The 14,139-nt window shown below is 49.5% G+C and overlaps 1 protein-coding gene across 3 annotated transcripts in view; it reads right to left on the bottom strand.

Annotated features, from left to right (window-relative positions):
- LOC144511479 (latent-transforming growth factor beta-binding protein 4-like) overlaps positions 1 to 4,129 on the bottom strand; it is a 175,640-nt gene extending 171,511 nt beyond the window's left edge. For all 3 annotated transcript variants that reach the window (XM_078241868.1, XM_078241869.1, XM_078241870.1), the window contains exon 1: positions 4,075 to 4,129. The gene's annotated coding sequence lies outside the window, so the exon portion shown is untranslated. The remainder of the gene's footprint in view (positions 1 to 4,074) is intronic.
- Between the last annotated feature and the right edge of the window lie 10,010 nt (positions 4,130 to 14,139).

The raw sequence follows: 14,139 nt of genomic DNA, 5'->3' as shown, positions 1-14,139 counted from the left end.
ACCCACCTCCCGACTCCCCAAAGCCTGTCCATTATCTACAAGGCACAAGTCAGGAGTGTGATGGAATACTCCCCACTTGCCTGGATGGGTGCAGCTCCAACAACACTCAAGAAGCTCGACACCATCCAGGACAAAGCAGCCCCACTTGATTGGCACCACACCCACCAACTTCAACATTCACTTCCTCCACCACTGACTCACAGTGACAGCCGTGTGTACCATCTACAAGATGCACCACAGCGACTCCCCAAGACGCCTTTAAGATGCACCTTCCAAATCCATGACCTTGACTACTCAGAAGAAAAACGGCAGCAGACACATGGAAACATCACCACTTGGAAGTTTCCCTTGAAGTCACACACCACCTGGTCTTGGAACTATATCACGATTAAAACCTGAAACTTCCTCGCTAACAGCAGTGGGGGTGTACCGACAGAGTGAAGCAGTTCAAGTTTTTTTTATTCGTGGGACATGGCAGTTATTCCCCATCCCTAGTTGCCCTTGAACAGAGTGTCTCACTCGGCCATTTCAGAGGGCAGTTTAGAGTCAACCACATTGCTGTGGCTCTGGAGTCACATGTAGGCCAGACCGGGTAAGGATGGCAGATTTCCTTCCCTAAAGGACATTAGTGAACCAGATGGGTTTTTCCAACAATGGTTTCATGATCATCAGTAGATTCTTAATCCCAGATTTTTTTTTATTGAATTCAAATTCCACCATCTGCCGTGGCGGGATTTGAACCCGGGTCCCCAGAATATTAGCTGAGTTTCTGCATTAATAGTCTGGCGATAATACCACGAGGCCATCACCTTCCCCTTGGCAGCACAGCGTCGAGGATGGACAATAAACGCTGGCCTTGCCAGGGACGCCTTCATTCCGTTAGGGGATAAGAAAAACTAACGATTGGTTTCAATCGGCGATTGTTTTCCGACGCTTCAAGATAAAAGCAATTGCAATTTCTCCATTAAACTCACTTGAAAGTTCAGCTGATTCAAGTCAGACTCTCTCTGAAGTTTGTCTTTTCCTGTTGGATATCTTGTTGGGCTGTAAAATGTACCAGGTGTGGCTGATCGAATACCATCAATCATACTTGCAGCTTGTAAGCACCCACTGACCTGCCTAATGTCGGAACACAGTAGCTCGGCCCAGTTGCAGCATTCAAAATACAAGCGGGGGTGACAACATCTGCTCAAACCCCCAGTGCTGCTGCATTTCTGTTTCTGATAGAAGGTTACTCTGGCTGCAATTTTCAGAATCAGGCTCAGATTAGTATTTTTAGTCCCATCGAGTTGGGAATCACATTGAGCTCCAGTTCCCCGTTCTGCGGAGGGGCACGAGAGGAGATTCGGCTGGATAATCTCAAGGCTCAGGGCGGGGGGGTGGGGGGGTGGGGGTTTTGAGAGGGTAGGAAGGGGCCAGGGGGGAAGGGGGTGGGTTTGAGGGATTGGGAAGGGGCCAGGGGCTGGGGAGGGGTGGATTTGAGGGGATGGGAGGGGAGGGTTTGAGGGGGTGGGAAGGGGCTGGGGGGACCACCCAAGATGTCCTGTCTCTGGCACAGGTGAATGGATTGTCACTGTGGTCAGGGCACCTGCTCGAGAGGATCGCAGACCCACAGCCAGCTGGGAGCGGATACCGGCAGGAAGATAGCGAGACGTTTAAACAGCTGGCCCTCTGCTGAGACTCTGGATCAGACACACGGGCAGATAAGACCATAAGACATAGGAGCGGAAGTAAGGCCATTCGGCCCATCGAGTCCACTCCACCATTCAATCATGGTTGATTTCAACTCCATTTACCCGCTCTCTCCCCATAGCCCTTAATTCCTCGAGAAATCAAGAATTTATCAATTTCTGTCTTGAAGACGCTCAACGTCTCGGCCTCCACAGCCCTCTGTGGCAATGAATTCCACAGACCCACCACTCTCTGGCTGAAGAAATTTCTCCTCATCTCTGTTCTAAAGTGACTCCCTTTTATTCTAAGGCTGGGAGATGTCAGGTCACTGTGACCCTCCTGGGAAGGGACGTCAGCGATCCTGAGATCTCTCAGAGACTCCACACACACGGATCTCTGTGGGGAACGGGAATGATGTCTGCAGTGAGTGAGTGGATTAAACATGAGGAGGAGTGTTACGCTCATAGTTTTCAGACTTTCTGAAGAGAACCATATTGAAAACTGGAAACACTAGGGTTCAGTTCTGGGTGACATCAACAGCAAACATCGCATTTAATCCCCAATGTTCCTTAAGATGCCTATTCATGGAATCCCTACAGTGCAGAAGAGGCCATTCGGCCCATCGAGTCTGCACCAACCACAATCCCACCCAGACCCTATCCCCATAACCCCACGTATTTACCCTGAGCTAGTCCTCCTGACACTAAGGAGCAATTTTTCATGGCCAATCAACCTGACCCGCACATTTTTGGACTCACACATTCCCTGGACGTCGAACCCTTGCCTTGAGTGGGGAGAATGTGGGATTCCTCCCACGGGGAGTGGGGAGAATGTGGGATTCCTCCCACGGGGAGTGGGGAAGAATGTGGGACTCGCTCCCACGGGGAGTGGGGAAGAATGTGGGATTCCTCCCACGGGGAGTGGGGAAGAATGTGGGATTCCTCCCACGGGGAGTGGGGAGAATGTGGGATTCTTCCCACGGGGAGTGGGGAGAATGTGGGATTCTTCCCACGGGGAGTGGGGAGAATGTGGGACTCTCTCCCACGGGGAGTGGGGAAGAATGTGGGACTCGCTCCCACGGGGAGTGGGGAAGAATGTGGGATTCCTCCCACGGGGAGTGGGGAGAATGTGGGATTCTTCCCACGGGGAGTGGGGAGAATGTGGGATTCTTCCCACGGGGAGTGGGGAGAATGTGGGACTCGCTCCCACGGGGAGTGGGGAAGAATGTGGGACTCGCTCCCACGGGGAGTGGGGAAGAATGTGGGATTCCTCCCACGGGGAGTGGGGAAGAATGTGGGATTCTTCCCACGGGGAGTGGGGAGAATGTGGGATTCTTCCCACGGGGAGTGGGGAGAATGTGGGATTCTTCCCACGGGGAGTGGGGAGAATGTGGGATTCTTCCCACGGGGAGTGGGGAGAATGTGGGACTCGCTCCCACGGGGAGTGAGGAGAATGTGGGACTCCTCCCACGGGGAGTGAGGAGGATGTGGGACTCGCTCCCACGGGGAGTGGGGAGGATGTGGGACTCGCTCCCACGGGGAGTGGGGAGGATGTGGGACTCGCTCCCACGGGGAGTGAGGAGAATGTGGGACTCGCTCCCACGGGGAGTGAGGAGGATGTGGGACTCGCTCCCACGGGGAGTGGGGAGGATGTGGGATTCGCTCCCACGGGGAGTGAGGAGAATGTGGGACTCGCTCCCACGGGGAGTGAGGAGGATGTGGGACTCGCTCCCACGGGGAGTGAGGAGGATGTGGGACTCGCTCCCACGGGGAGTGAGGAGGATGTGGGACTCGCTCCCACGGGGAGTGGAGGAGAATGTGGGACTCGCAGAAGGAGGCCATTCGGCCCATCGAGCCTGCACCAACAAAAATCCCACCCAGGTCCTACCCCTATAACCCCTCTCCCGTATTTATACTGCTCATCCCCCTGACACTAAAGGGCAATTTAGCACGGCCAATCCACCTAACCAAACATCTGTGGACTGTGGGAGGAAACCGGAGCACCCGGAGGAAACCCACGCAGACACGGGGAGAACGTGCAAACTCCACACAGACAGTGACTGGAATTGAATCTGGGTCCGTGGCCCTGTGAGGTAGCCGTGCTAACCACTGTGCGTCCAGAACAGAATCGAGATATTTAAGGAGAAGCTGGATAAACATGAGGGAGAAAGGAAAAGAAGGATATGGTGATGGGGTGAGCAGAAAGGGGTGGGAGGGGGATCGTGTGGAGCAGAAAGCCCAGGATGGTGCAGATGGGCCGAATGGCCTGTTTCTGTGCTGTAAATACTGTGTCATTTCTGTACAGCACTGAGGGCAGGAGCTGCCCATTGATGCAGCAAGTTACAGCTGGATGGTTCTTCTCTCCTCATCACTTTCACATGAAATGTTCCAGAAAGAGACTTACGCTTTGTGCATTTTCTGGTCTGGGATCCCAATATCCATCCTTTACAGCAGCCACTGCCACAGACATTTAAACTGCAATGAAATATAAGCAGCAGGTTACAAAGCGACACACAGACCCGCACACTCTCACACATATAGGCAGAAACAGGACTGGCTGCAGTGGAGGGTCAGGGGAGGAATGGAGTGGAATTGTCATGATGTGGAGATGCCGGCGTTGGACTGGGGTGAACACAGTAAGAAGTCTCACAACACCAGGTTAAAGTCCAACCGGTTTATTTGGTAGCACAAACCACTAGCTTTCGCAGTGCGATGAAGGAGCGGCGCTCCGAAAGCTCGTGCTACCAAATAAACCTGTTGGACTGTAACCTGGTGTTGTGAGACTTCTTACTGCGCTTACCCCAGTCCAACACCGGCATCTCCACCTCAGGGCACAGAGCAGGGTCCAGCACGGCTCCGATACACTTTCTTAGTCAGACTGCCTCTGACACTTCCCACTGAGCCTCACACATAAAGAACAGACACAAAGTAATGGGACAGCATCACTTCCTGTGTGGGATAGCACCCAGTGTAGATCAGGAAGACAAGCTCCCAAATGGAAGGAAATGTCTCTCCAACTCAGACACGACACGGGGTGTGAAAAGCAGCATTTCGGAGCTTTATTCATGAAGGATTAAACTAGGTCTGGACAAGGTATCTAACCAGAATGGGGGTTGAGGTTAGCGAGAGGGTGGGGAACACTCTACAGTGGAATGGACAACTTTTTACATGCACAGACACACAGATACAAATATGCACAAACACAGATGCACACACAGACACGCGCGCGCACGCACACACACGCACAGACACGCACAGACACGCGCAGACACGCGCGCGCACGCACACACACGCGCGCGCATGTACACAGGGGCATCACGGCGGCACAGGGGTTAGCACTACTGCCTCATAGCACCAGGGACCCGGGTCACTGTCGGTGTGGAGTTTGCACATTCTCCCCGTGTCTGCGTGGTTTTCCTCCGGGTGCTCCGGTTTCCTCCCACAGTCTGAAAGACGTGCTGGTTAGGGTGCATTGACCCGAACAGGCGCCGGAGTGTGGCAACTAGGGGAATTTCACAGTAACTTCATTGCAGTGTTAATGTAAGCCTTACTTGTGACTAATAAATAAACTTTACTTTATACACACAGATATACACACACATACACACGAACAGATATACACGTGCACACCACACACAGACACACATATGCGCACACACGCAGGTACACGTGTGCACACACACATACATGCGTGCACACACAGACATACACATACACAGACGTGCCCACACAGGTACACGCACACACACACAGACACGCACCCACATGGCACAATAGCTCAGTGGAGGATACCAAATGGAAGGAAATGTTTCCCCAGCTTGGATTTGATTCGAAGTGAATGGGGGGGGGTCTCAGGAGCAGCATTCTGGGGGTCTGTTTGCAAAAGGTTAAACATGAGCTGGACAGGAAGTAACAGCAACCAGCCACGAGGTGCATTGCTTCTTTTAAATTGATCTAAACAACACAAACAGCTTTCGCTGTCAATTCCCTGTTATAGCACCATGCTCTGTCCCCAGGAGACAGCTCAGTTTGAAACTCGTACTTCTGATATTATAACTGAGGAGGTTCCAGAGAACAGCTATCGATGCAGAATTTATCAGGCTCCCTTAAGGCCAAGCAACACCTGTCAACAACAGAGATACCTGAGAGATCACAAGGACAATCGGAAAATCCCAGGCGTCACACTCTGGAATTTGTTTCGAGATCTTGCTGGAATCCAGATGTTGCCAGTTCCCTGGAACACTCCCTCTCTACATAGTGTGGCTGTTGTTCAAGGGTTCTAATCAGGCTCCAAGCGCTACCTCAGTTGGCCCAGGGATTAAACTGACATTATCAGTGTTATTAAACAGCTCCCTTTGACAATCTGGCCACTGAGCTAACAGCCGGAAATCTGGGATTAAAGAAGGTAAATAAACACGAACTCTCTCCACTTCCCCCTCACATTCTTTCCTTTGTTGATATGTTGATGTCTATTGTGTTTTGATGGGACTCTACGCCCCTCAACTACCTCCTGTTGACCAATAAACATTAATTCCAGGCAGGCTTTGGCCTAACTGCCTCACCCCAAACACGGTAACGATGGTAGTAGTACGGTTAAAGCACAGGTTAAATCTTTCCTCTCGGGTCTATTTTAGAAGCAGCTCTTGACATTCCATTTGAAGTAAATCCACTAAAACCCTAACCCAAGCTTAACCCTAACCCAACCTTAATGCAACCCTAACGCAACCCTAACCCTAACCATGACGAAAAGGGGACATGTCTTCTCTCTGTCCGACCCCAAAAACCTAACTCTAATGTCCCCAACAGTCTGGTACCTGGTTAAACTTTACAAAATGTTGAAGGGGTAAAGCAGAATTTTGTTGGGGAAGGGGTGAGGGGGTTATGAACATTCCAAATCACTTGTTTACACTATAAAGATTCTGTCAGTGTTTGTTAGAACGCTGCCCCGATTGTGAAATATTGCTAACACCTACTTCAGAATGGTTCAAATCTGCCAACTCAAAGTTCTTATCTTAAACAGTTGACCAAATCTTTGTAAATTGCTGTATAGACCTCAGCTGGAGTCTTGTTTCCATTTCCAGGCACCACATTGTAGGCAGGATAGCAAGACCTTGGAGAGGGTACAGAGGACGTTAGGTTACACGGTTAGAATCTTCCCAGAAATTAGGGTCTTGAGTTAATGTGGAGAGCCTGGAGAAGCGGTTATTGATCTCCTTGGAGCAGAGAAGGCAAAGGAGAGATTTAATGGAGGGGTTCAAAATAGCAACAAATTTGTCGAGGAAGTATTTCCAGTGTCAGGAAGATTTGTCACCAGAACAAGGCTGCGTTCAAGTGATTTAGAATCAAAGCGGGATACAGCACGGAAACAGGCACTTCAGCCCAACTTGTCCATGCTGACCGGCACACAGCTGGTCACAGGCCTCCAGTCTGAAAAACAACCCTCTCCACCCCCCTCTCTCTCCTATCGGCGAGCCAATTTCATATCCAATTGGCTAGTTCTCCCTGGATCCCATGAGATCTAAAATTAATGACCAGCCTACCATGTAGTACCTTGTCGAAGACCTTGCCAAAGTCCATGTAGACAATATTTACCGCACTGCCCTCATCTATTTTCTTGGTCACCCCTTCAAGATACTCTATCGCGTCTGTAAGACACAATTTCCCACGCACACAGCCATGCTGACTACCCTAAAATCAGTCCTTGCCTTTCCAAATGCCTGTAGACATCGTCTTCAGAATCCCCTCCAACAACTTACCCACCACTGACGTTAGGCAGAACGGTCTGTAGTTCCCTGGCTTTTCCATGCCGCCTTTCTTAAATAACAGCACAACACTTGCCTCTCTCCAGGTTTCCAGCACCTCACCCGTAGCTGTCGATGATACAAATGTCTCCGCGAGGGGCCCCGCAATTTCTTCCCTAGCTTCCCACACTGTCCTGGGATACACCTGATCAGAACCTTGGGATTTATCTACCTTTGTACTTTTTAAGACCTCGAGCACCTCCTCTTCTCCAATGTGGACGCTCTTCAAGACATCACTATTTACTTCTCCGAGTCCCGAGCTTCCATGTCTTTCTCCATGGTAAATACTGATGAGGAATATTCATTTAGGATCTCGCCATTTCCTATGACTCCACAGCTAGATGACCTCGTTGTTCTTCTCTCCACAGTTACTCTTTTGCCTTTAATATACTTGCAGAATATCTTTGGATTCACTGCCGAAGCTATCACATGTCCCCTTTTTGCGCTCCTGATTTCCCTTTTAAGCATATGCCTACACTCCCTATACTCCTGGGGTGGCACGGTGGCACAGTGGTTAGCACTGCTGCCTTACGGAGTCCCGGGTTCGATTCACTGCCTTTGCGGAGTCTGCACTCTCTCCCCGTGTCTGCGTGGGTTTCCTCCGGGTGCTCCAGTTTCCTCCCACAGTCTGAAAGATGAGCTAGTTAGGGTGCATTGGCCGTGCTAAATTCTCCCTCAGTGTACCCGAACAGGCACCGGAGTGTTGCGACTAGGGGATTTTCACAGTAACTTCATTGCTGTGTTAATGTAAGCCTATTTGTGACACTAATAAATAAACACACTTCTATGCCGATACCTGACATATGCCTCCTTCTTTTTATTGACCAGAGCCTCAATATCTTGAGTCATCCAGTGTTCCCTCCTGCCAGCCTTACCCTTCACACTAGCAGGAACATGCTGGCCCTGAACTCTCCTTATCTTGCTTAGGAAAGCCTCCCACTTGCCAGCCTCCCCCAATCAACTTTTGAAAGTTCCTGTCAAAATTGGCCTTGGCCCAATTTGTAACTTTAACTTGTGGGCCAGACCAATCCTCTTCCAGAACTATCTTAAAACTAATAGAATTATTGTCATTGGTCCCAGCAGATTTGGTAAAGAATGAGGCAGAATAAAGATCCTCTTTTTATGGAGTGATTTGAAAAGTGCTGCCTGAGGGCGTGGTGGAGGCAGATTCAATAACATTCAGATAATTAGGTAAATGCTGGACTGTGGAGAGCGCAAGCCAGTGGGGTGAGTCAGAGTGAAAATTTCCATTTCTTCCCAATCTGAATGTGAAGATAATCAATCAAAAACTCCTCATCTCTCTGTGCCCATCTCAATCCGCACTCTCCATCCCCAACTCATCTCTCCATCCTTCTCCCTACATTCCTCATCTTCCTCCCATCTCTATCCCCATCCCATCGCTCCTCTCAACTTTACCCCTCCCTTTCTTTCCTCTCCCATGGCTGAGGCAAAGCTAAGAAACATTTAGACAGTTACATGGGTACGATGGGTATAGAGGGATATGGGCCAAATGCGGGCAATTGGGATTATCTTAGTGGTAAAAACTGGGCGGCATGGACAAGTTGGGCCAAAAGGCCTGTTTCCACGCTGTAAATCTCTATGACTTGATGAGGTGTTAGCTGTGGCTCAGTGTTGCACTCCTGTCTCTGATGTCAGAAACTATGAGTTCAATTCCCTCTCCAGCAAGTGACCACGCAGGTCAAAGTTAACATTCTGACAGAGTACTGAGGGAGTATTACAGTGTCACAGATGCCGTCTTCCAGATGACAAAGATCCCCTAAGACTATTTGAACGGGGTGAGGGGGGGGCGATCCCCATTATCTTTACAGCCAATGTTTATCCCTCAACATCATCAAACAGATGATCTGATCATTAGCATAGATTGTGGGATCTTACTGTGCACATTTTTTACAATACAGCAGTGATTACACTTGCAGAAAAGCTTTGGGAAACTCTGGACTGGTGAAGGGCGCTATAGAAATGCCAGTCTTTCTCTTGCCACCTTCCCCATGAAGCCCCTTCTCAAACCCCAAACCAACTGAATATCCTGGAAGTAGCACAGTGGTTAGTACTGCTGCCTCACAGCGCCAGGGACCTGGGTTCCAGCCTTGGTCTGTGTGGGGTTCCTCTGGGTGCTCCGGTTTCCTCCCACACCCCAAAGATGTGCAGGTTAGGTGGATTGGCCGTGCTAAATTGCCCCTTAGTCTCCAAAAATGTGTAAATTAGGGGGATTAGCAGGGTTAATACGTGGGGTTACAGGGATGAGCTTGGGCAAGATGCTCTGTCAGAGAGTCAGTGCAGGTTCGATGGGCCGAATGGCCTCCTTTTGCACTGTAGGGATTCTACAATTCTATCTCCCCCCGCACCCTGGGGAGGCAGTGCCAAGAACTGGCCTTTATCTTAGGGTTTGGGTTGAATCTACTTCAAAAGAGCTGCTGTAAAGTGTTTTAAAAGTTTTAAAGTTTATTTATTAGTGTTAGGAGTAGGCTTACATTAGCACTGCAATGAAGTTACTGTGAAAATCCCCTAGTTGCCTGTTCGGGTACACTGAGGAAGAATTTAATGTACCTAACCAGCACGTCTTTCGGACTGTGGGAGGAAACTGGAGTGCCCGAAGGAAACCCACGCAGACACGGAGAGAACGTGCAAACTACTCACAGACAGTGACCCAAGCCGGGAATCGAACCCGGGTCCCTGGCACTGTGAGGTGGAGTTGAAAAGTGATCAGTAGGGATGTGAAATGTCACTAAACCTGCCCAGAGTGACCCACACCCTCAATGCAGGAAAAGGTTCCTCCAGAGCAGGGCTCTTGCTGCAGGTGGGAAACAGTTTGCAAATTCCCCACAGGGGAAAGGGGGACAGAGATTAACCACCCCCCCCCCATTCAAAACCTGGGAGCCCCTCAGTAGCAGAAAGAACAGCTTCCCTAAACACCCCCAAGAGGGGAATAAAACAGTGCAGCAGAGGGGGAGAAGTTTGAACTTTGGAAAAGATTTGCCTCCTAGGAATCCTGCAGAGGTTTGACTTTACATTCACCGCGAAACTGCACCATAAATCGCACAGAAATTCCAACCATCAACTGCACAATTCAGAATTATTAGAAAATAAATTCCCCATTTGGAAATGGGCCAGTTTGCAATGATTTCCAATGGAATCCGGTTAAATTACAAACTGCATTTTCACTCAGACTGTTTGCAAGTTGCCCTGAAAGAGTTTGGTGGAAGGGGTTACCTGGCTCTCCGCAGTGCCGCTCTCCCCGGAGCCAGGCGCCGAGTCTGGGGGTGGCTGGGCTGCCCGAGCCGGGGGAGAAGAGCGAGGAACATCCACAAGCCCAGAACGGCAGCCTGACACCGCCGCATTCTGCAGCAGCCCGGGCCAAGGAGGCAAAGGCAGGAGACAAGCAGCTCACACACTGCGATTCATGGAGCTGCTCTGCTCCCCGCTGCACTCCCTCACTCTCTGTCTCTCACTCCCTCCACTCCCTCTCTCTGTCTCTCACTCCCTCCACTCCCTCTCTCTATCTCTCACTCCCTCTCTCTATCTCTCACTCCCTCCACTCCCTCTCTCTGTCTCTCACTCCCTCCACTCCCTCTCTCTATCTCTCACTCCCTCCACTCCCTCTCTCTATCTCTCACTCCCTCTCTCTATCTCTCACTCCCTCCACTCCCTCTCTCTATCTCTCACTCCCTCTCTCTATCTCTCACTCCTCCACTCTCTCTCTCTCTATCCCTCTCCCTTTATCTCTTTTCACTATCTCTCTCTCTCACTCCCACTTTCTCTGTTTCTTGCTCTCTTCCTTCTCTCATACACTCTCTTTCCCTCTCTCAATCTCTCTATCTTTCCCACTTTCTCTCTCCCTACCTCTCTCACTTCATCACACTCTCCCTCTCACTTTCTCTATCACTCTCTCCCTCTCACTTTCTTTCTCTCCTTATCACACTCTTTCCCTCTCCCTATCACACTCCCTCTCTCTCCCTCTATCTATGTATCTCTCTCTCTTTCCCTCTCTCTATCTCTCTCTCTCACACACACTCCCTATCTCTATCTCCCTCTCTATCTCTCCCTGTCTTGAGTTTTTTATGAATGAGCCTCCTGTAACTTTTTGTATTCAGTTCGACCCAATCAGCTGGGCCCTGACAGAGAGCTCTGACAATGCACCAATCAGGAGCCAAGGAAGGTGACTGGGCGGAGTATCAGGGAGAGAGAGAAAGTGACAGAATGAAGAGAGAGAGAGACAGGCTGGAGAGAGAGAGAAAGTGACAGAATGAAGAGAGAGAGAGAGTGACAGGCTGGAGAGAGAAAGTGACAGAATGGAGAGAGAGAGTGACAGAATGGAGAGAGAGAGTGGCAGAGTATGAGGTTGGATTGGAGTGGGTGGTTCTGTTACAGTGCAGTGATACCGTGTGAACCACTCGGTGACATTAATGTTTATACTGCGACTATTTATTAAAGTACAAATGTTTTCATTGCAACTTGTGTCTCCTTTACACTTTTTACACTGATATGCTTTGGAAGGAGTAACTTGACAAGGAAGTATTCAATGAACGGTAGGACACCAGGAAGTTCTGTGGAACAAAGGGACCTTGGTGTGTTTGTCCACAGATCTCTGAAGGCGAAAGGGCATGTTAGTAGGACAGTGAAAAAGGCATATGGGACACTTGTCTTTATCAATCGGGGTATGGATTACAAAAGCAGAGAGGTCATGTTGGAGTTGTATAGAACTTTGGTGAGGCCACAGCTGGAGCACTGTGTGCAGTTCTGGTCGCCACACTATAGGAAGGATGTGATTGCACTGGAGGGGGTGCAGAGGAGATTCACCAGAATGCTGCCTGGGATGGAACATTTAAATTATGAAGAGAGATTGGGTTATTTTCGTTGGAACAGAGAAGACTGAGAGGTGACCTGATTGAGGTGTACAAGATTATGAGGGGCATGGACAGGGTGGATAAGGGCAACTGTTCCCGGAGTTGAAGGGTCAGTCACGAGGGGACACAGGTTCAAGGTGAGGGGCAGGAGGTTTAGGGGGGATGTGAGGAAAAACATTTTCACCCAGAGGGTGGTGAGGGTCTGGAATGCGCTGCCTGGGAGGGTGGTGGAGGCGGGATGCCTCACATCCTTTAAAAAATATCTGGATGTGCACTTGGCGCATCATAACATTCCGGGCTATGGGCCAAGTGCTGGGAAATGGGGTTAGGTGGGAGTTCAGATGTTTCTCGCATGTTGGTGCAGACTTAATGGGCCAAAAGGCCTCTTCTGCACTGTATGATTGTACAATTCTTTACTGTTGTGTGTGTGAACCTCTCTGAGAAAAGCTCGGTAATTACATTGGATGAAAAATGTTGCCCTTCTCAAATTTTCCATTCTGTCCCCTCTCATCAATTTTGCCGCCTCCCTTTTATGGTCTCAGTATTGTCATGTGAGTGTACCTTGAAGATTTTTAAATCATGCAGCTTACCGCTTCAGTGATGTCATTGGGGGTGGAGCTAAGCTGCGGCAGTCAGGTAATGGGGGATTTTTCCTTTGGGCTTTTAGTTTGGTTTTGGGGAGTGTGTTGGAAGCAGTTTAGTAGCAAGCTCAGAAGCAGTCTCTCTCTCTCTCTGTTCGGTTCCGAAACTAGTATCAGTTAGCTAAAGGAGGGGCTTATTGCTATCCTGCCTTAAGCTAGTGCTACCAAATAAACCTGTTGGACTTTAGCCTGATGTTGTGAGACCACTTACTGTGTCTACCCCAGTCCAACACTGGCATCTCCATATCATGGCTGCCTTAAAGAAGCTGGGCTTTGGGAAACAGATTTGACTACAACCTCTTCTGAGTTTCTCCATAAGGGATTTTCAGCATTCAGCCCAGGAGGCGGGATTCCTGTAATGAGTGGGCATTAACCAATGCTGTATTGTGTTTATGTGGAGGGTTTTGTGTATTGGATGTTGGCTTTGGTTGAAACACGTTGGAGATATTTCCTTAAGAGTTATACATTATCATGGTTGTTATGTTTCTTGTTTGTAACTGTTAAAAGTTCTTGCTCATTGTCTTACGATACATGTCAACGATATTCTTAATTGAACTTTGTTTTTGATAAAAGTTCCTCATGGATCAGTTCAATCACACCTAAAGTGAAACTTTGCATGCTCGTCCTACCCAAATTCAACATCAAACATTACAGGTCAGGCAAGCTTCACAGAACACCTGGAAGTATCTGACCTGACTTGTAACAGTATAAGCTTTACTTTGGGATTTTCTAAACCTCCTGCGCAGATTTTCCAAACTGTGCTGTGCTCTTTCTGGAAGTGAATGTTGGATGTGAGTTTTAAATGTCTCTATGAAGGACCCTGGTATGTGGTGTTCAAAATCAAGTTTAAGCTTATTTATTAGTGTCACAAATAGGCTGACATTAACACTGCAATGAAGTTACTGTGAAAATCCCCCAGTCGCCACACTCCGGCGCCTGTTCGGGTACACTGAGGAAGAATTTAGCGCGGCAATGCACCCTAACCAGCATGTCTTTCGGACTGTGGGAGGAAACCGGAGCACCCGGGGGAAACCCACGCAGACACGGGGAGAACGTGCAGATTCCGCACAGACAGTGACCCAAGCCGGGAACCGAACCCTGGTCCCTGGCGCTGTGGAGGCAGCAATGCTAACCACTGTGCCACCGTGCCACAAGTTAAATG

Source organism: Mustelus asterias, chromosome 24 (assembly GCF_964213995.1).
Source record: "Mustelus asterias chromosome 24, sMusAst1.hap1.1, whole genome shotgun sequence".
In the NCBI taxonomy this organism is placed as follows: domain Eukaryota; kingdom Metazoa; phylum Chordata; class Chondrichthyes; order Carcharhiniformes; family Triakidae; genus Mustelus; species Mustelus asterias.
This window is presented reverse-complemented; position numbering and strand designations above follow the sequence as displayed.